General features: G+C 33.3%; 1 long non-coding RNA gene across 1 annotated transcript; it reads left to right on the top strand.

Moving 5' to 3' along the window:
• Positions 1–8,490: 8,490 nt before the first annotated feature.
• On the top strand, positions 8,491–23,147 carry LOC133188535 (uncharacterized). The gene is made up of 3 exons (XR_009721303.1): positions 8,491–8,575; positions 9,134–9,264; positions 22,920–23,147. It is a non-coding gene; the product is annotated as an uncharacterized LOC133188535 (long non-coding RNA).
• Positions 23,148–23,986: the final 839 nt, after the last annotated feature.

The following is a 23,986-nucleotide window of genomic DNA, read 5'->3' as shown; positions in this document are numbered from 1 at the left end:
TACTAAAACTTTTGGAAAGGTTTCATGAGAAAATGAGAAATAATTATTTCTGTGATAGAACTGTAGGATTCTAGCAGTACTTTTCATGTCCAAGAGATGTCCAAGAGATGGTTTAACATGTTTTTTTGTTTTTTTTTACAAACAGAAATTAATTATCCAAACCTAGTGTTGAACTTTTCACTTTTTAGGCATATATTTCTATTCATAAACGTCACATGTCTATAGAAGGGATAATAATAATCAATTTTTGATACGTGACCTTTATGATTAATAAATGTTACATTTTACAAAAAAGTGTAAATTTGCCAAATCCTGATCTGTGTGCTGCCTTAACATACGTGCACTGTCACACCTTATATCTAGAGAATTGTAAGAGGTATTGATTTGATATTTTGGGCAAAAATATTGCTTGGTACTATGGCTTTTGTAAATGACCATGTTTACCGACCTCATGACTCTTGACCTTGACCATTGACCTACTTCAAAGTGTCGATATTCACTAATTCTAGACATTTAAGAGGTAAGGTTATGCTATTTAGCATGTGCATTGTTTGTCATGAGTTATTATCAAAATACTAATACTGTCCACTTGACCTTTGACGTATTTCGCAAAAAAGTACCCCGGGCAGTTTAATTTTGCTGATGTTTTTTTTTTTTTTAATTTTGAGGGGAAGGAATTTGATAATTTGCATTTATACATGTTTATGAGCTCATGATACTGTACTTTGACTCTGTATGATATTCAGTTATCACACTATGTAAATACATCGGGATCGGTATTCCACGATGGATTGATTGATTGTATGTTGTTTTAACGTCCCTCTCGAGAATTTTTCACTCATATGGAGACGCCACCACTTGCCGGTGGAGAGCTGCAAATTTTGTCCTATACTCGGCGCTTACGGCCATTGAGCAGTGAGGGATCTTTTTCGTGCCAGCACCTACTGCGACACGGGACCTCGGTTTTTACGATCTCATCCGAAGGACCGGTCTCCACGTCCCACAGTGGGATTCGAACCCGCGACCTAAGGATCAATTCCTTACTTCGCGACTCTAGAGCAGACGCTCTAACCACTGCGCCACGCGGGCGACTATTCCACGATGGATAGTGTAGACTTACAATTGCAGTAAAGACAGACTAAAATCGTTTTTGGAGGATTGTTGGATAAACGTATTAATAAAATGATAAATGGTAATATCTAATAATTTCAATTTAATTATTAATTTGAGAGTTAGGGAACTATATTTTCTTTGATTGTTAGCTTCTATCCATGGATGCCATTTTTTTCTTTGCGGGCAAATGTGAACTATCATACTAATTGTAAATAAAAAGCTGACCACTCTTAGATTTTTTTTTTTTTTTTTTTTTACATCTTTAATGAAGCTGAAAAGCATGCGACACATGCATTCCTTGGAACACTCTAGTTTGAAGAAATGAGCTTTGTAAACTTTTAACAGAAGTTCTATAACCTTGGAGTAAGGGATAAAGATATATGTAACAGTGTCAATTCCTAATTTTTTGTTTCATTTGTTGAGATCCCTGACTCACCACTGATTAACTTAAATATTCTGGCAAGTTCAGAACATTTAGAAGTACTTTGTCTTCCAGCAAACAAGAAATCATCGAGATAATAAATAAAATTTTGTCTTGGACCTTTTGCGCTACCAGCCGGTGGGGGATGATGAGAATTTTTCAAATATTAAACAACCAAAAGGCATGAACAGGTCAAAATAGTATTCGTCTTGAATGCACATACCTAAAACTTCAAAATTTGTTAAGTGAATGAAATATATGGAGATAACGAACAGTATTCAAGCTCAAAAGTCCATTATACAATACAAAATAGGAGCAGAGCAAACACGGACCTCCAAACATCAGAGGTGGGATCAGGTGCCATGGAGGAGTGAGCATCCCCTGCCGACCGGTCACACCCGCCGTGTGCTCCTTGTCATGATCGGGAAATAACGGAAAAATCCGTCGACAATTCAGTGTGTAAATAATGGCCTAACAATTAGTATGAAAAACGTCAGTCAGCATTTGACTCAATGATAAATTGTAATTGCTGACAAGGTCATTGTATCGACCATAGAACTTACGAAATGATGACTTTAAACGAGACAGCTGATATTCTTGTTTCATCAACTTATTTGTCAATAATTTACCTCGTTTTAGAAATTGTACATACGTAGAGCATGCTCTTGCGTATCGAATCAACTGAGAGATATATACCCTGTATGCAGATGATGAAGGTATATTGCTGCATAAGTAAGGGAAGTTGACGATTGAAAAGTTAAAGTCATCACGTTTATCATAAAGTTTGGTTGTTAGATTACCATTAACGTCTTTTTCAAGTAAAATATCCAAATATGAAACAGATGTGTCAGACTGTGGTATCTTTTATCTCAAGTTCACCAGGATATATCGGAATATATAGGAATAGGTTAAAGTCTAAATGCATCCGAATGATCCATCTTGCAGATTTACGCCTCCTTGCCCCTTCTTGAATTTTAGAAATTGTTTGGTCAAAGGAACTCTAGCAGACTGAACATAAAAATGGGTCAATATGCTTATTGATGATATTGTTTATAGGTGCTGACAGGTTTGTAATCAACCTCATTCCACCGCAATGGCAACACGCCAACTGGGTCACACCTTAGATAGGGAAAAGGGAGGCTAGGAAAGGGCCTGCCATGCAACCTTAAGCTTACTTTTATTTCCTTTTTTTTGACAATTGTCAATAATTTAAATACTTCATGTTTTTGGTTGCAAGTGTATCTCGTATCCGCAGAATTCAAATGAAAATCAGATGTGAATCCATTAATTAACAGTTCGCTTCATGAAAACGGGGACACTGATATAAATATTTCTGAAGTTCTTTTTTTAATGAATTCCAGAAAGAATATTCGATTGGCGTACGCTAAATATACATGTGCATTTACGGGGGACAGCATCAAAAGTCGATGATTGTTTACGGTAGTTTCAAAAGTTGGTAATGTTAAGATTGTAAGAGTTATGTCTCTTCAGCTATGTTCAAAAAGTATACGTTCTCATATTCGTAATGTAGCTTACATGTAACTCATATTGAGTTACGTCTAATTATTCCACAAACAGTTAATTGTAGTTCAGGCTTTTGAGGTTAAAATCATATGCTATTTTATTAATTGAGCACTCGGTTAACATATTTCACAATGAACGTGAATCATAAAGTGCCATTTTTTAATTGATTCTTGATATTATTTTTAAATATTACATAATAAGACGTGTCATGCCTACATATGTGGTCAACTACATTCGTTGCTTCTTCACAAAGCCCAACTGAAGAATTACATTAGACAATGTCGTGAAAAATGACGTCAGATTTTATTTCTTAAAAAAACCCTAGATTTTTCATAGATAAAAAAATCCAATTTGTTTAGCTAAGGTGGAAACATACAACTTAAAATTCATTTTTCTGCATACGTGATTTAATTGAATGCTTAATGTTAATGTTATGTACATTTACAGATGATATTATACTCAAATATTAGAAAAAAGTATTTTTAAACATATTAAAAAATAAATAGGATTAGTAATGATATCAATGCTTTTGAAATTGAACTTTAAAAAATAGCGTTACTTAGATGTTAAAAACAGGAAATAAATAATAATTGTATTATATAAAAAGATATTGTTAAAGAATGTGAAGCAAACAAGAAAAACGCAACTATCGATCCGAAGGTCTATATATTATTCAAAATGTCTACTATTTCAAGATATAATGGATATTTCAAAGTTTAAGGAAAAAAATGATTCAGCAAATTACTGCTAATGCCATTTGATTTCATTTAGAGCATCCATAGTTTTGGATACTGGATTTGACTGAAAAATAGTCCTTTTTAAGCTTAAATTAAAAATAATAATTCATGTACATAGAATCATCACGTATATTACCTTTCAGTATTTGTGAAAATGATAAACTTATGCATCTGAATATGATTCAAGGTTCTTTAAAGTCTTATAAATTGTCTTGTAGAAAATTTGAACCCCCATTTAAAAACAAAAATAAGTCCATTTTTAGAAAAATCGACTTTTCTTTAATCCAACCTTAGACACCAATGTTTATTAACGTGATATAAAATTAAAAGTGATCCGTTATGTCTTTCAAGAATTGCAGAAGTTTTTTTTCCTCTTTTTTTTGGTTTTGTTTTTGTTTTTGTTATTGTTTTATTTCGTTTTGTTTTGTTTTGTTTTTTTTTTTTTTTTGTTTTTTTTTTTGTTTTTTTTTTTTTTGTTTTTTGTTTTTTTTTTTTTTTTTTTTTGTTTGTTTTGTTTTTGTTTTTGTTTTTATTTTTTGTTTTTGTGTTTTTTTTTTACAATATAAATTACATTACAGTTGTTATAAATAGAAATTAAATACCGAATAGGTCTCTATTCAATATTTTAATAGAAAGCAAGATTTAAAAAAAAAAATGTGCTTTCATACAAAAAAAGCCAGGTGGGAACCTGCACCCCATTATTATTAGTAGTATTTTTAAAAATTAATTAATCAATGAATTTATATATTTATTTATGTTCATTCATTTATTTGTTTGTTTGTTTGTTTATTAAACTGCTTGAACGTGCCAACCCAATAGTTAGATAAAAACCAATAAGCGTGTATAATAGAATAAACGTATGTTTTCAGAAGAATTAATTGCAACTATGAATATCTAAACAATTGTTACTGCCTGCTACTCCTTAAAATATGTTTGCGCAGCTTGAAAAAAAGGATTTAAATATAAAATTGCTAGACTACCAATAAGATTGTTTTGTCGGAAAAATTTTCATCAGCATATTTCATTTCTCGGGACATTGTGTGTTGGCATTAAGAATATTAACAATGTGTTGGTTTTAGAGTAGGCGTTAACATGGCCTTTTAATTGTCTGACGTAATTGCGTCAGACAGTACGAAATTTAGACAAAGCTTGTTGGTCAAGTCGTTTAAAAGAATTCTTTTGATAACTTGATCTTGGAAACTTCATACTATCTAAATAACTTTCAATTGGAGTGCATGAGGAGTAATGGAAACATACTAAACACCATAGCAAACCAGAGCATTTGACCTGATGTCATTATTACATGGATCACATTATACATACATTTAGCCATTCTCGAATGCATCATTCATGTCAATCAAAACAGCAGGAACTAATTAAGCTGGTCAGGTCAACACTGACTTGTCGCATATTTTATCAAATTAACTAATGGATGTTTATTTTCAATACATTCCAAGTCTCTCTACCTTTAGAATTTTTATAAAGTCTACACATATCCATTACTTGCAGAAATTTGATTCATTAATACTTAAAAAAAATCTCAGAGGGAAAGATAAATGTTGAATATTCTTTTGCCAAAATGCAAACTTAAGTTGTTAGCTAATTTTTAACACGTTTATTTTTTTTTTCAATTATATAATCTTTTCATAAGTATAACAGGCCCGTTGTAAGAAATTTCTGGAGGGGGTGTTCAACCAAAACTGTTCAGTTTATGGTGTGCACTATAAAAGGAAATTGCTTTTTCAAGGAAAAAAAAAAAAAAAAAAAAAAGCAAAAAAAAAACAAAAAAAAAAAAACAAACAAACAAACAAAAACAAAACAAAAAAAGTTATCCGACGTTATTATTTCCATGATTGAGACACCAGCATAAGTAGCTATGCATAAATTGGCAAACACACCCCGGTTCCTACGGCCATGAACAAAAATTACAAGTAATACAGTATATACAGTATAAATATGTGTATGTCCAAGTTCTGTTTTATTTTCTCGTTTCTTAGAAAAAAAGAATTCATTTCAGGACTCCCAGAGTCATGTTGATGCACTGGATTTAATTTTTCTGGATTCTTCGTGTATAATACATTTGCTCACGTCAGACAAGCTTTTTAAGAAAGCTAATACTTGTATTGATGTTAACTTTATCTATGCTTCGTAAATATGTAGGACTCCAAAGTGCGATGGGACTCCAAAGTCCGATGGTCTGCGCCCAACCCCGATGGTTTGACATGCCAAAGTCCGACGGTGCGGAAAAACGATTGGCGTTTGTGACGTCATAGTACTACTGTGCCAAACTGCAATGCCGCGCCATGCCAAGGTCTTAAATAAGTATAAATAAATATCATTATGCGAAAACTAACCCTAATCTCTCGGATAGTTGCGAAACTAACCCTAATCGCTCGAAAAGTGTGTAACAACTATAACCTAGATATCTTGGGTGGGCGCGAGACTAACCCTAATCTCTCGACTAGTGTGCGAGGACAAACCCTAAATCTCTCGGGTTGGTGCGAAGCAAGGACTAACCCTAATCAGTCGAGTGTGTGCGAGGACTAACCCTAATATCTCTGGTGGGTGCAAACACTACGCAAAATCAGTAAAATTTTATGCGAGGACGAATACTGAACTGATGGCTTTTGAATGCAGGACAACGGCGTCAAGGATTGACGTCTGAATATTGTGACGTCATAAACGTTGATTGTTTCTCTGCACCATCGGACTTTGGCGTGTCAGATCATCGCACTTTAGCGCAGCGCGTCTCATAGGAAACGAGCGATCGGACTTTGGCGTGACCATCGGACTTTGGCGTCTGTACTGACATCAAACCATCGAGGTTTGGCGCAGACGATCGGGGTTTGGCAAGACCATCGGACTTGGAGTCACCATCGGACTTTGGAGTCTTACAAATATATCGAAAGAAAACCTGTTAGATGAGAGTAGTTAAGTCGTACATGCAGACTACGGAAAAGTGTTTTAAAACTCAATGATGGGATATCTAATAAGAAAAAAATTAAAAGAAAATCGAAAAGGTATGTTGAATAAAATCTAGAAAATGATATCTGATCTGTTGATATCAATTCAAAAAAAAACAATACAACAGCTTAGAAAATAATTGACATCAAATTAAATGAATCTATTTAATTCTATTTAATTAAATATGGAATGCAGACTTTTGCGTAATGAAAACTTTATTTTATGCAATAAATATTTTCAACAAAATAATAATTCAGTGATAGTGAACAAGTAATATTAAATTCAAATATTTTTTCTCTTATTATTGTATTTTTTTTTCTCATCTTTATATTAAGATATGTTACTACTGTACTGTTCCTGTATTTATTCTTTAATTATTTTTTCTGTAAATTCGACCAAATTCTGCTGGGTTTTTTTTCTCCCTCTCATACATACATATTGTAACGAAATATATGGAGATAACGAACAGTATTCAAGCTCAAAAGTCCATTAAACAATACAAAATAGGAGCAGAGCAAACACGAACCTTCAAACATCAGAGGTGGGATCAGGTGCCATGGAGAGGAGAGCATCCCCTGCCGAAAAAATCCATTAGATTTCTTCTGTATAATTAGAACGTCATTCATTTGTGTAATTCGGCATGATTTCTAATTTAACATGTTTGTCATTTTAAAATATTAGTTTTTAAGCAGCTTAAAAACATGTTTTGTTACTATCTAATAAAGGTCTGTAATCTTAATCATAATAATAAGGAAACTGATCAGTATAAGTTTTCTAACTTGTTTCCGAATCCTTTTTGATTTTTGTACTACTTGCCTGTATTTTCTGCATGTTATTTTTCAAATAAAGTATGGTTTAAACTAAACTAACATACACTTGTAAATATGTACTGGGCTAGTCCAGATACCTTAGAGAGTTGCTATTTCATTCAAAGTGCATGAAAACATGTTTAATAATAAACCTTGCTTGGTTTGATGAATTTTATGGTAATGATAAAATACTCATATTTATCTTAAATAATCAAACGAAAGCAAAAATTTAAGTTTTCAAAAATTACTGTAAATACTGTTCATTTCTTGTTAAATATTCTAAAATTTAAGGAGACTGTTAAAATTTTACCATTTTTGTTGACTCTCAAGTTAAAAAAATGAATTATTTCTCAGTGATGTGAACCAGAATGTTCTATGTGTATTTACAAGATGGATTGATTATGTAAGGGAACTTAAATGTGAAAATGAAAGAATGGGAAAATTGGAGAAAGGATGTTCCCAGATGGATAAACTCTATCAAAAAATGAACAAACGGATTGAGGCAAGAATTTAAATTTAATTCAAAAATTCCATTTATTTCTTAAGAAACAATAGCCGTGTTTCGAGTTATGCCGGAACATCATTTTTATTCCCCTTTTAGTCACGCCGCATCAAAAATGTTCCTCAACGTTACTTCCGGTAATATTCTATACCGTGTTTATATTGGAAACTTTTATCTTTTACCATTAACTCTGTTACTGTCATGCAAATTTCATTTAAGTTGCAAGCATGGAATTGTCTAGAAAATTTATTTGCACACACCACTTTTGTAGTTCTTGTTGAAAAACTCGACCAGACGTCAACTGCAGAAGATCCACAGGTGCGACCACAGGAGTTCGCAATTTTATCAATAAAGTCAATAAAAATCACTCGATTGACCAAGCCATGAGCTATGCGTTATTATATATATAATAACGCATAGCTCATGGCTTGGTCAATCGAATGATTTTTATTGACTTTATTGATAAAATTGCGAACTCCTGTGGTGCGACTGAGCAAAGCCAAAGGTAATCAAATTGTTTTATTGAATGTAGGGCCAACAATTTTGGATAATAATTTAAAAAATAATGGAAAACTGATGAAGTCACTTGTACTATGATACATGTATCTTTTAAACGAAATGCAGTTTGAAAGTGTTACACGGGAGATGGGGGAGCTAAGATTTCACTTTTGTTTTTAAGAAATAATGCAGAGTTGAACAAAATAAAATTAAAAACATCTATTTCAGTTTTAGTTGACTGAATTAATGAGGACAATAACACAACAGAAATGTTTGTCCTAATGTTATTTCCCAGACAGATAAAGTTTTGTGACTAGTTGTTAATGAATTTTAGAGAACTCCACACAGAAACACTGATAGATTTAAAAGATAGGGCTAGGGCATAAGTATACATGTATATACATGAAACTTGACTGTGTCCATTACAAATATCATTGAGATAAGTCATACTAGGTCTTTAAAGGAAAAGTATTACATAACTGTTTCAAATTATGATTTATATTAAAAAAAAAAAGGGGGGGGTAATCTGATCAGTAAAGTACATGTAGCTTTACAATGCTTCCAGGAAAGTACATTCCCTGACGAGAAGAAGTATAGAAAAGAACACCCATATTCTACCATAGTTAACGAAAAAGCTCTGCATGCAGGATGTTGCTGGAGTACCACTATGACAGATCACCTCATTGCATCTATTAGGTATGGCTTTGAAAGTTTTGTGTAAGTTATGATTTCACAAGATTGATAATATGTATAGCTGCTAATGAAAAATCAATGTCTGCTTTATTAAATCCTCATAATGTAATGTATATATAATAGTATAAAAATTCTCTGTATTCTCAGTGTTTGAGTAAATTGTTATGGACTAGACAATAAAATATACAAGACAGAATCCATATCTTTATTTTTTTTAAATTTGATAAAATGAAGTAATAAATTATTGTGCTAAATTTTAAATAGAGTACACATATTTTTAGCAAGATTATTTTGGCTGATACCCATTTTTATGTTTAGGGAGAAGAGCTTGCTTAAGTCCTTGCCAATTAGAAGCTTGCTGTATGTCTTAAACCTTAAACCTTACTGTGCACTCCTCCATCGTGTCAACATAGATATGATTTTTGGCTTATAATAGAAAAAAATATTGGACTGCGGTGAAACATGCAAATAAAACTGCAGAACAGTTGGATAGTATTTTTGTTTGCTTTATAATACTCTCAGGTGGACTTAGTATCCAAATGAAACAATTTTATGCCCTGTTCACACGGCGAGTTTAATTCGCAGTAAATTAATGCGAAGTAAAATGATGCGAATTAAACTAATGCGAATTAAATTGCGTTCACACGACAGGTAATGCGAAGTAAACTAATGCGAATTATATTTTGACTTCTACAGCAAGGCTATTCAGTAAGGCTATTATGACGTCATTTACAAATCACGTCATATTGTGCAGAGCAGATACATTTGACATAATGTCATAGTGTCTGTACACATTTAAGTGATTAAAATAATTTTCCTTTGTTTTCCACTCAAAAATAGCACAAGTACCTATATTTGACCATCGACATGTGGCCTATGATTTAATTCTGCCCTTACGCATGCGTCAAAATTTAATTCGAATTAGCTTCGCTTAGCGTTCACACGGAGCTAATGCGAAGTAATTTAATGCGCAGTGAACTAATTCGAATTAAACTGATTCGCATTAAATTCTCCGTGTGAACGCGGATCAAATTTAATTCGCAGTAACTTACGTTTAATTCGAATTAAACTCTCCGTGTGAACAGGACATTAAATACATTGAGGAACTGTTTTGTATGTTGCTAAACATTTTTTGTTTGTTTGTTTGTTTTTTTAAATATGTCCTTAACCTAAAATAAAAAAAATATTTTCAAAAATATAAATTATACTTTCACTGCATATGTGTATGGACATAAGATTTTGTAAATTGATAAAGCTGTATACTGGTACGTGGCATTTCAGCAACATTGCGGGTTATTGAGTGTGTGGCAGTTACCCAGTAGGCAGGTTCAGTTGCTGGTAGCCAGATAGCTCAGTTGGTAGAGCATTTGACTAGTGATGCAAGTGCCTGGGTTTTGAATCCTGGTCTGGTCCGTCACATTTTTCTTCTTTCCAGTTGCAAGTGTGTGTAGATGCTTAAATATTACACAGTTGATTTTCTGTGCAGTATCTTGACCACCACTGAGGCAGTACACTCAACTTTAGTTTGAATTATTGTGTCAAGTTTGATACACTTAATACAAGGTACATGCATTTCCTCAGTCGTACATCATTGGAGATCTTGTATAATTTATTGTTAAAGCAGTAGCAAGATATTTTTTTCAATCTGATTTATTCAATTAAGGAGTTTTACATGTTTATATTGATGCAGTTTAAGAAACCGAAAAAGTCTTTTTTCCCCAAAAATTCTAGCATTAAAATGCCTTGATCTTATGCGTGGAATTTGGAATATAAACAAATCATGAGATGATGACTTTGAGCTGATGTACCCAATTGTCAGGCTTTTTACAATGAATTTCCATTTTATCACATATTGGAATAATGTTTAAATATGTGTAACAATCATATATAAATTTAGAACTTTGTGTGTTTATAGAGGACAAAACAATTTTATGTAAAGTCTCCTTTCCCCCCCCCCCCCTTCTTTTTTTTACAGTTGCTGCAATATTCCGCCCCAATTGACAATTCACGACAACGCATGTTGACACTACACGTTCTATAATGAAGTACATGTACAACTTAGAGAGTAAAATACAACAAAGTAGTCGTTAAACAGTGTTTATACTATGTATTATTTCCTAAATATTACATAACTGATATTGATATCGAGGGACACATGTACAAGAACTGGTTTTAACTCAGAAAGAGAACCCTAGATATTTCAAATAAACGTATATTAATTTCTACCTTCATGGTAAACTTATTATATTACACAAATAAATAAACGATTTCATGCATAATCTTGATTTCAGGCGTAACTAAAGTAAACAACCCGACTCGAATGTAAACCGGAAGTAACCCTGTGGAACATTTTCCTAAAATCAAGTGATCGGCGTGACTAAACAGGGAATAAAAACGGTGTTCCGGCAAAACTCGAAACACGGCTATTGGAGAACTTTTGGTTGTCAGGATTCTTAAAAAGTAATGAAGGTGTCAGAATATATTGCTATTAATCAAATTGGTAATTTGGTAATTTCAAGATATATATTAACAGTAAACATGAATCCTCCAGGAGATAATTTATATGTTCTTTCTATTATTTCAATATTTCTCTTTTGCATCAAAACAATGAACAAAGCACTCAGTTTATTTATCTAGATAGATACGGAAAAGAAAGCATTTCTTTCAGATGAGAATTATTGCTAATAAGCATTTGTTATTTCATCTTGTGATAAGAGAATTTAGATTGACATTTTTGCAACGTTTTTAATAACACTTTCAATTCACAAATATTTGTGTTACGTAACAAATTTATGCATGTCCAAAAACACTTTTCATTTTATTCTTTTTTTTCTTCCAACAAAAAAAAATCGAGAAAAAAATCTACTAAAAAGAAAAATAATGTGAAAAACATGTTTACGTTATTGTTATTATTACAAGGGCTGTTCGGAAATTATTGAGACATTGCGTATATTTTTCTAATGAACGTTTTTCGGTGAAAATTTGCATATGCGTTTGACAAACACTAAGAATTAATGAAAGCAAAAAATATTTTACAAATATTTTATTTCTTCTTTCCAATGGTATATCAAGGTGTCACTGGTGAGGTACCCGGCGCAGTTGCGAAGTGATATATTGAAAATATGTACAGTCCCTGAAACGTTCTACTTTCCCATTTTTCCGTTCGCTCACCGTTCGTTCAGCGTGCGTTCACCGTTCGTTCACCGTGCGTTCACCGTTCGCTCTCCGTTCACAGTTTTGCGTTCTGCGTTCACCGTGCGCTCGCGTTCAGCGTTCACCGTTCGCTCTCCGTTCGTTCACTTTGCGTTCACCTTGCGTTCAGCGTTCACTTATCGTTCAGTCTTCACTGTCATTCGGAACTCCAAAGTGAAAGGACTTATCTTTTTTGTAAGTAAGGATTTACGGGATTTAAAATTTAATAATTAACGTATCGTGTTTAAAGGATCATTATTTTATGGGAATAAATTATCTACAATATGTTTTATTATTATTCTAACTTAGTTGATAGGTTATTAATTAAATTACTCTGGAAAATAAATGTTGTTATAAGTCTGTACCTATGTAGAACGATGCTGAAATATTAAAATTAAATACGGGTAATATACGCGTACTTCAAGCACTGCAACATTTTGTTGTTATGTGAAAGACGACAAGTCGTTAATGGAGAGATAATAATCCATGTCAATTAATTTACCAACTGCAGCAACATTACGAAAGTATTTATTACTAACACGTTTTTTTTTTCAATTATTATAGAAATACATTATTAGAACTAGTTCTGAGAATTATAAATAGTACTGCGGATATCCAGTTAATTAAATATCTTTGGATCGAATTAAATTGATAGTGTGGTTAAAAAATATTTATTTAAACGTGATATACAACAATTCATATATAAATTCTATTGTTAGAGAGAGAAAATTCCTTTCTTCACAATATCTTTATATGTTTGCCATTCAATATGATTAAGACCTCCCCCCCCCCCTCTTTTTCCACGTAGATCGGTGACTTAGTCAGTATTTCCAGTATATTTTTATATTAATATTTAAAAACAAGTTAACGCGTTTTGTAGCACAAAAATTTCAGTCTCAAAACAAACATGCATCTAAAAAAGTCATTAAACAAAAGTAGTTCAAAATATACACGCGCCGACGGTGGTATTTTAAATTGGCCGGGAAGTATGTTTCAAATTCATTCAAAGTGTTTATGCCCAATGTATTTTATTTATTGGAAAAATTGGAATCAGATCTAGAAATGATAAAACATGTTAAAACTTCTTTGAAACACTACAGTGTAACACTTCGCCTTTGGTGTAACGAGACTTTCACACCTGCACAGTGTCGAATGATTTTGATTGACAGGACAAGCACGTGGACTTCGTGTAGGAAAATAAAAACCGATTATGACTGTCAAACAAAGTGAATTTGTTGATAAATAAAAAAAAATTACTTCCACTGCCTGATATATTTAGATAAAAATTAAGAATTTTTGTTTATACAAGTACATATGTACATGCACATGCATTTGTGGAAAGGGGGGTTAAAACGGAATATCTCTCTCTCTCTCTCTCTCTCTCTCTCTCTCTCTCATTTGTCCGTTTAATCAAAACTATGACACGTATTAAATACTAAGTTCTGAAATTTTAATCTATAACAAATAATATGAATGCTTCTTTGTCTCGCCTTGTCCGAGTATAATCACGGGGAATTGTCTACAGATACATGTAGATGTCTGCTAAATAAATCATCATTAAAAAAATATGAAAAGACACATAAATATATTATTGCATTAATTTTTTTTTAAATACGCGTGTATACATGCAATACGTCCACAGAATAGCAAAATATTTTTAATTTTTTTTTTCTCATTATTTTACACGGAATTGCCTTGACATACATGTATGGTTGTTACAACCGTTGTAATTCATTCTATAAGTCAGTAATGTACTCTTCGAAAATCATTATTTGTAATGGTTTTATATATCAAATAAGAATAAACATATTTATTTTACAACTAGAATAATTAAACTACAGCGTTCGGTAACAACGACAATGTTTTACAGCGATAAAAATCGTGTGATTAAGCAGCTGAATTTAAACATCATACATATATGCAGAAAATATTGTAAGAAACTTAATTAATAGTTTTACTAAATGTGCATGTTTCATCTTTCTTAGGACAATTTTTGAATATTTACACGTATTTATTTCTTTTTGATTTTCCGCATTGAATACAATAGATTCGAAACATTGCATGGAAAACATCAGAGGCATTCCGAATAAATCGTTCATCTTGCGTTCATCGTTCACTTTGCGCTCGCTTTCGCGCTCCGTTCGCGTTCTGCGTTCGCTAACCGTTCAGCGTTCACCTACCGTTCACCAAGTTGCGTTCAGCGTTCACACATCGTTCACTCACCGTTCGCTCTGCGTTCGCTCACCGTTCGCTCACCGTTCAAGTGGGAAAGTAGAACGTTTCAGGGACTGTAACACCAACCTTAAAACTGCCGGTGGACCCATAGTAAGAGCTAAAATAAATCAAATTATGTATATATATATTTTTTTTCAATTTAATTTTGACTTCTTTTGTGCAAGTTTATTAGAATTTCGATCAGAAAAATTTAAGTGCGGTATAGAAATCTAATAACGCCGACTAAATGGATTTTGACGTCAGGCGGCGCAGCGAGCATACAGTACCAACCAGACCCAACCTGACACAAAGCAGTCCCAGAGCAGTCCCGGGGACTGCTTTCTGGGACTGCCCTGGGACTGCTAAAGCAGTCCCAGAGCAGTCCCACAGCGGTCCCAGAGCAGTCCCACAGCGGTCCCAGCAGTCCCAGCGGTCCCAGAAAGCAGTCCCAGCGGTCCCAGAAAGCAGTCCCAGTGGGCGGGGTTAATTAATTTAATGGGCGGAGCTTACTCAGAAATGAAATTACCAATAAACAATGTAACTATAAAAGGCAGTTGAAATTGATGATCCATTTCTTTCTCAGCAGTATCAATTCTCATGCTACAGTCATTTTTGAACTGTTAAGAAAATCACACTACGCGTATAGAAACAAATAATAAATGTTGAACAAAGAAGACGTTCACACCTACTAATAACATGAATATTTAAACACAGTTACGTGGTATATTAATTTTTCACCAAAATAAATCAATTTCTTGATTTACTGTGATTGATATTGGTTTCCATATTTATTTATTTATTTATTTTTTATAGAAAATTAAACTTCAGTTATTCATTTTCTATCAGAACTAGCTTTAAATAGACCTTATAATTATAGAGCAAGGCCTATTTCCATACTATACTCTGAATGCAGTTTTCTTAAGTACTGGAGCTTTTGAAAAATTCTTTGAGTACATTGTATTATATTTCAGTCATGATTATTTTCACTGACTTGCCAATTTCATTATCGTTAGATTATCTATGTAACAGAAAACAATAATACTTTTATTATATAAACGTTTGAGTGTACATCTGTAAATTACGCGAATGGAACCCTCAGATTATGTTCAAAATTAATTAATCCCGAATTAAATTTATACACATTTATTGAAACGAAGATTTTTTGCAGTACATAGATTGAAATTAGTGTCATTGTTGACCAGCAGGTTCAGTGATGTGTAACACTGATACCCAAATAACATGCATTGACTTTCTGCTAATCATGCCCGAAGGCGATTGAAACCTCAGGTGTTGACACCATTTTATACATTTGTATTGCTTTTTATTAATCGGCCAGGAACACACAAACAAAACAAATAAGAAATAAGTCACAATTCCCAATATTTTAAAATGTTTATAAATTTATTCATTTAATAACTTGTTTATAAATCAAAAACAAATTCATAAATAAATCCCCCAATAATTGTTCACAAATATAATTGTTTAAATGACTGAAGAATGGTAGAATATTTTATTTCATGGTCATTTAATAAATTATTAGATTTTATTTGAGGGTGGTAAAAATAGCATGGAATGCTTTTTTTTTAGCATGGTTTTAGCTTTTTCAATTAAAAAAAAAATCCAGTACAGTATGTCCCTCTGAATATCTTATTGTAATGACAAGTTTGTTTTTTGTTTGTTTGGTTTTTTTTTTTTTTTTTTTTTTTTTTTTTTTTTTTTTTTTTTTTTTTTTTTTGAAATATAGTGCTATTGCAAACTTTAAGTACATACCGTAACTTGACAGCATTAATTAATTAAAGAGGCCTAGATTTTTTTTTCAAACACCTGTATTAACGTTTTAATTAGCATTATTTAATTAAATAGGCCTAGATATTTTTTTCAAACACTTGTAAGTTTAATTTAAGGGATAAAAGTCATCCCCTGACTTCCCTTTTAACTACTTTCATTTTTTAAAATTAATTCTGGACTACAATTGTGTAAATTTACAGCCCCTGAAGACATTTAGTAATTACATATACATGCATATCTATCTCTACTTATTAAAATGTTGTAAGAAATCCCTGGGTTTTTTTTATTCTTTATCTTAAACACCTCTCTGCTGAAAGTAAACAAAACAACAACAGGGAGCTTGCAAATTCAGAATACACAAGGGGCGGAGCTGTCATGTCACTCAGAACCTTTTTCATGCATGAGTGAACAAAGCAGTCCCAGAAAGCAGTCCCAGGGACTGCTGGGACTGCTGGGTCTGCTTTCTAGAGCAGTCCCACAGCAGTCCCAGAGCAGTCCCACAGCAGTCCCAGAGCAGTCCCACAGCGGTCCCAGAGCAGTCCCACAGCAGTCCCAGAGCGGTCCCAAAGCAGTTCCGTGGACTGCTTTCTGGGACTGCTTAGGTGTCAGGTTGGGTCTGGTTGGTACTGTACCTAAAATTTGTGTAGCGCTATAAGGAATTCTTATCCAGCCTTAACGACCTGCTTAAACAATAACAATGCTATAAAACATGTCATGGGGTTGGAGTTTTTTTTTAATTAGTTTATTAATTTTTCGTTCAAATAATTCAACCAGAGTAAAAACAAAAGCTCCGAGCGACCATCAATTATAACGAACTCAATAACGTTGACTCGCGTTGCATAAATCAGTACTGTATGATGCTTAGTCAACCGGTATATGGCACTTCATGTACATTTTTCAATGGGATAGCAACAGCACACGTTTTACTATATATTTTTTTAAAAAATCGTTTAAGAAATTAGACAGTTTGATTTCTGGAATGTTATGCAAGTATGTGATAACAGAGAAAGAAGAGTAAGCGCTTCCCGATCGTTTCACTTGAGAAAACATCTCCAGTTGATGTGACGTTAAAATGACGAAGCGATGAAATATATGGAGATAACGAACAGTATTCAAGCTCAAAAGTCCATTATACAATACAAAATAGGAGCAGAGCAAACACGGACCTCCAAACATCAGAGATGTGATCAGGTGCCATGGAGGAGTGAGCATCCCCTGCCGACCGGTCACACCCGCCGTGTGCTCCTTGTCATGATCGGGAAATAACGGAAAAATCCGTCGACAATTCAGTGAGTAAATAATGGCCTAACAATTAGTATGAAAAACGTCAGTCAGCATTTGACTCAATGATAAATTGTATTTGCTGACAAGGTCATTGTATCGACCATAGAACTTACGAAATGATGACTTTAAACGAGACAGCTGATATTCTTGTTTCATCAACTTATTTGTCAATAATTTACCTCGTTTTAGAAATTATAAATGATCTTGCGTATCGAATCAACTGAGAGATATATACCCCGTATGCAGGTGATGAAGGTATATTGCTGCATAAGTAAGGGAAGTTGACGATTGAAAAGTTAAAGTCATCACGTTTATCATAAAGCTTGGTTGTTAGATTACCATTAACGTCTTTTTCAAGTAAAATATCCAAATATGAAACAGATGTGTCAGACTCTGTGGTATCTTTTATCTCAAGTTCACCAGGATATATCGTATCGACATAAGAATGAAAATAGCCATTGTTAATTGACAGTATGTCGTCGATATATCTAAATGTCGAGTTGAACGCCACAGCAAGTGTTTTCTTCTTTTCACGTACAAGATTTTGGACAAATTCTGCTTCATATGAATACAAAAAAAAGGTCTGCTAATAACGGGGCGCAATTGGTACCCATAGCAATTCCAATAGATTGTTGGAAGACCTGTTCTCCAAAAACCACATAGATATTGTCAATCAGAAACTCAAGCATTTTTTTAATGTCAACTTCAGAGTACTTCCGGAAACGGAATACCAAAAAGTAGAATAGATTTTGTATTTTTGTCAAAACATTTTGAGTTAGATATGTCAAAAGTCTTTATAAGAAAAGCTCCTAATACGCAAGGTAATAGAAGTTCAGATCATCTTTCGATTAGATTAAATCTTTCAATGAATAAAGAAAAAAGAGGTCAAGGTTATTGGAAACTAAATACCTCGCTATTAATCGACTCCAATTATACTACCGAATTAAGACAATTGATAAGAGATAAACAACAGGAATTAGAGAGTGTAACTGATCATCAAATAAGATGGGAAAAGGTCAAATCTATTACTAAAGACTTTTCAATAAATTTTTCAAAACAAAAAAGTCTCAATAGAAAACAAAGAATATCAGAAATAGAAAAGGAAATAGAAAAAATTGAAATGTCACCGTACTACTTAATAGATATGAGAAGGAAAAACGTTCTTGAAGCAGAATTGGACGAAATTTATGCTAAAACTACTAAAGGTGCATTTATTAGATCTAAAGCAAATTGGATAGAAAATGGGGAAAGAAACACATCATACTTTTTAAGATTAGAAAGAAAAAATCAATCCTCAAATACAATACATGAAGTTAAAAAAGAAAATAAATTATTAACAAAAACTGAAGATATTATGGATTCACTTTGTAATTTTTATGAAAACCTATACTCAACAAATCATGTCCGAGTAGAAAATATAAAAGAATATTTAGAAGATTGTGAATGTCCTAAATTAACTAATCAAGAAAGAGAGATGTGTGATGAGCTTCCCACGATTTCTGAATGTGCGCAGGCCATAAAACAGATGAAAAATAACAAATCTCCTGGTTCTGATGGGTTACCTGTCGAATTCTATAAAATATTTTGGAGCGACATTAAAAAATATTTTTATGAATCACTAACTAAAACATTTGAAAAAGAAGAAATGACTTTTTCGCAAAAATTATCAATTATTTCATTGATACACAAAAAAGGAGAAAAGAATGACCTCAGAAATTATAGACCTATTAGTCTAACAAATTGTGAGAACAAAATTTTATATATATTCCTAAGCATTTTACGGCTAATCTAGAAAATTGTCTGAAATTGAATATAAAATGGAAAAATATTGTATTAGGATTTTTCTATGAAGAAAACAAAACTACTGTTTCACTCAATTATTTATTATCTTACATAGCATTTTTTATATATAAGATAAAAATGAAGCTAAGATATGAAAACAAAGAAGAAAATATGAATGATATTATATACTATGTAAAGACAAACCTAATGTATCAATATGAGACCTATAAAAGATTGGATGTTAACTTTACATATAAATGGTTTTATGATATTTCTTTAGCTTTGTAATAATAATAATATAGTCTGAATATCTGAAGGGGTCTGTCCTTCAGTAGTGCTGCCATGTTGGGGTACCTAATTATTGACTCTGTAAGATGAAGGATGTGCCCCACTGGCAGCGAGACTTAATTCTCTAGAAATCAATTATTAATTCTAACAAATATTTGTATATTTATATATATATATATATATATATCTAAGAAAATGAAATTATACAGATTTAAAAAAAATATTAAAAAAAAAAAAAAAAAAAAAAAAAAAAAAAAAAAAAAAAAAAAAACTTCAGAGTACTTGTGTGTACAATCGGAATGTTTTTTAACAAAATAATTTTGCAAATGACCAATGACAAGGTAAGTATATTTACGAGTTCCAGTTTTATTGAAAAAGCAGCTGTCAATGATATCAAAAAGCCTGGACTTAAATTTATCGTGGGGAATGGTTGTGTAAAAAGTTGAAAAGTCGTAAGTTTTTAAGCTGTTGATTTTGGTAAAATCTTGTGATTTCAAATTTTCCAAAAGTTCCTTGGAATTTTTAAGTATCCACATCTGATTTACACCACTTCTCGAATATAGTGTTGTACAGTACTCTTGAAGTTTCTCCTTCACCACTGTTAATATCTTAGTGAGGAGTAAAGATAGAGGCTTGGTTGAACATTTACTGGAACCCGCTATGTATCTTTCTTTGTAAGGATTTTTATGAAGTTTCGGAATCCAATATAAATATGGTAATTCGAATTCATTTTGGTTGTTTGGAATATTAAAAAATATTCAAAACTGACATATGATTTTGAAGAATTTCTTCCTTAGAAAGGGAACTATGAGTATAAGTTGGATTACCACTTGTAGAATTAAATCCAAGTTCCTCTAAAATACATTTAATATAATGAGCCTTACAAACAAAGACAATGTTGTTACCTGCTTTGTCAGCAGGGACCAGTACGTACTGATCATGTAATCTATCTAATTCTTTTTTCACTTCTGGATTATTGAATACAGAAGGATAGATGGTTTTCATATTACCTCTCAATCTTTTAATGCGCGATTTTAACATACATCTGATACATTTAATCCATTCTGACAAAGTGTCAAGGTCTTCTTTTTCATGTCTGGCCCATCGCCTGGCGTAGTCCTCTACAGAATCCATAATATGAAATTCTTACGCCAGTTGAAGGATCTGGGTTCCCTAAATTTAGGACCTTTTAAAATTAGTGATCTAAGATCCTCATTATTAACTATATTTACGTCACCAGTAATAACGTGTCCAGCAGGACTATAGTTATAGGGCGAAAAAGAACATGAACACGATGGAGGATTATGTTTCAGATATTCGATATCCAGGCCCTGTAAAGTTTTCTTGTAATTAAAAAGTTTGGAAGCAATAGTCGATGTATATTTGTAGGAAATACAAGGTGTAGTCTTGAAATATGGTTGAATACAAGACTGGACCTTTTTGTGATTAAGGATATTACTTATATTAACCGCGTCAATTCCTTTGTTAGCATATTGAAGTTTAAGGAAAAAACGGATTGTTTTAGCTGCATTTTCTTCAGTAAAACGCGAGGGTTTAAAAAGCCTATGAATGGCAATATCCATAACTACAGATCCGAGCCTATATTCTGGTGTCGAGGAATCAAAAAATGGACTTTCCTTGACCTTTTCAAGAAGACTATTAAAAGTTTCAAAGGGACAGAGTAAAGTTTGGTGCGAATATGATGTAACCCTAACTGTTGATTTACATAAGGTAGTAATGAATCAAAAGAGACATCGTGTATCAAAAGTTGTAAGACCGATGCCCATGACTACGCTTACGTCTCTGTGTATGGTTAAAAAGTCCCATCACATTTACATTGTTACACTGTGGACTGGAAAGATTTCCAACACTATCGACATTGTCATTACATCCATAGGGAAAGGCTGTCCCTAGCTTTCTGATCCAAAATTCTTCTCGTTGTCTACGGAAAGGTGTACTCAGTGATGGACTGTTTGTGTGGTGGTAAATCTTTTCCAGAATTCTAACTTTCATTGACAAAATAGAATGATCAGGTAAATTAAAATGTTTGTATAAAAGTTGCTGACCCCCATTATCTATCTGAAATCTATGACCTGATGTTCTTTTATTGAGTGATCCCTTGGTTTCACCAACATAAATAAGTCCACAAAGATTACATTCTATTCCGTAGACAACATTAGAAGATTTGCAGTTCAGATTTTTCCAAGTTTTGGTACAGAAGCTCTGTCCAGTAAGATTACTGGTGAAAGAAGTGTTAGTTATCAAAATGTCACAGGTTTTACGGTTTTTCGCAGAACATTTTGAAATAGAAGACATGGGATCGGAAAAGGAGTCTTCGAATATATCTCTAATAGAAACTTTACATTCTTTCAATTGTTTGTATGAACTATTGGTTTTATACCAAAACTGGGAATCTGAAGACTGTACATATGACATATGTTTAATATCCCTGAGGATTATCCGAGGGGCACCGAATGAACTCCTTGAGTCTGTGTCCCTTATAGACTCAAAAGAGTGACGCCTTTTTATACTGGGCGAAGCATCTGCCAGTATCATTTCGTTATTCTGTGTACTCATGAATGAATAGGTACCGAACGACAAGTATCCTCGGGGACAGACTGTCCACCAGCAGAGATACATGTTCGGTGGTTAAAATGAAATATATGGAGATAACGAACAGTATTCAAGCTCAAAAGTCCATTATACAATACAAAATAGGAGCAGAGCAAACACGGACCTCCAAACATCAGAGGTGGGATCGGGTGCCATGGAGGAGTGAGCATCCCCTGCCGACCGGTCATACCCGCCGTGTGCTCCTTGTCATGATCGGGAAATAACGGGAAAATCCGTCGACAATTCAGTGTGTTGCGATGCTGCTCAAAGTAAATAGACATATGCATGTTTATAATTTCACCGAAACTTATTTAATTATTCTATGAATTAGAAATTTTGTACATTTGTTTTATTTGATTTTTATAAAATATTGACGAATTTCCCTGAATTTTTCACTGTCCCTTGTGAAGTAAAAGCAAATGTCTCAATAATTTCCTAACATTCCTCGTATTTTATAGTTCTAAGTACATTTATCAAATCAGATATTCTCTTTTCAGGTGCTAGAAAAGCAATGGAATTTTTTGTGGAAGGACGATCAATCCATGGAAGAAAGTTCTTAGAGAGTTTTTGCATGTCAATTCGAAAAGAAAGCCATCTCATTTTTTTGGATTAATATTAATTGATATTTCACCTAAAACCTAGATGACTTCATGCAGTGAAAGTGCTTGTTAGAAATGTCAAATCAAAATATAAATCACTCTAAATAAAAAGAGTAACTACACGTTTATTACTTTTACTTAGTCATTTCCTTTTTTTTAGTTCCTCACTAGAATTAAAACGAAACACTCATGTTGAACATTTCACATGCATTTCTCGACCTATTTGTTGAATTCATAACACAGGTCTTTATAAAAAAAAAAAAATAACCGTCCTCAATAATTATTTTATTCACAATAAGTTTGATAACGAAACACCTTATACTGAATGAATCTCATAAGAACAGTATTCTGCACCGTTACTACAGTACCGACCAGACACAACCTAACAGAAAGCGAACCCAGAGCGCACCCTGGGTTCGCTCTCTGGGTTCGCTTCGGGTTCGCTTGGGGTCCGCTAGTGCTGACCCCGAGCGAACCCGGAGCGCATCCGTAGCGAACCCGCAGCGAACCCAGAGCGGACCCAGAGAGAACGCTGAAAGCGAACGCGCGTTCGGTATTGCGTAACAGAGCTGTCAATCAGGATTAGCGATTAACTCATCAGCGCGTCGACCAATCAACATGCCGAACAGGTCTGTCAACCAGGATAAGTAATAAAATGCGTAGAACATCAGCGCATCGACCAGTCATCATTCCAGTTTGTTTGTTTGTTTGTTTGTATATTGTTTAACGTCCCTCTCGAGAATTTTTCACTCATATGGAGACGCCACCACTTGCCGGTGGAGAGCTGCAAATTTTGTCCTATACTCGGCACTTACGGCCATTGAGCAGTGAGGGATCTTTTTCGTGCCAGCACCTACTGCGACACGGGACCTCGGTTTATACGGTCTCATCCGAAGGACCGGTCTCCACGTCCCACAGTGGGATTCGAACCCGCGACGTAAGGATCAACTCCTTACTTCGCGACT

This window comes from Saccostrea echinata, unplaced genomic scaffold (assembly GCF_033153115.1).
Source record: "Saccostrea echinata isolate AGI-Se365-2 ecotype Australia unplaced genomic scaffold, CSIRO_AGI_Sech_v1 ptg000016l, whole genome shotgun sequence".
Taxonomy (NCBI): domain Eukaryota; kingdom Metazoa; phylum Mollusca; class Bivalvia; order Ostreida; family Ostreidae; genus Saccostrea; species Saccostrea echinata.
Note: the sequence above shows the minus strand (reverse complement) of the source record. Positions and strands in the feature narration are given on the sequence as shown.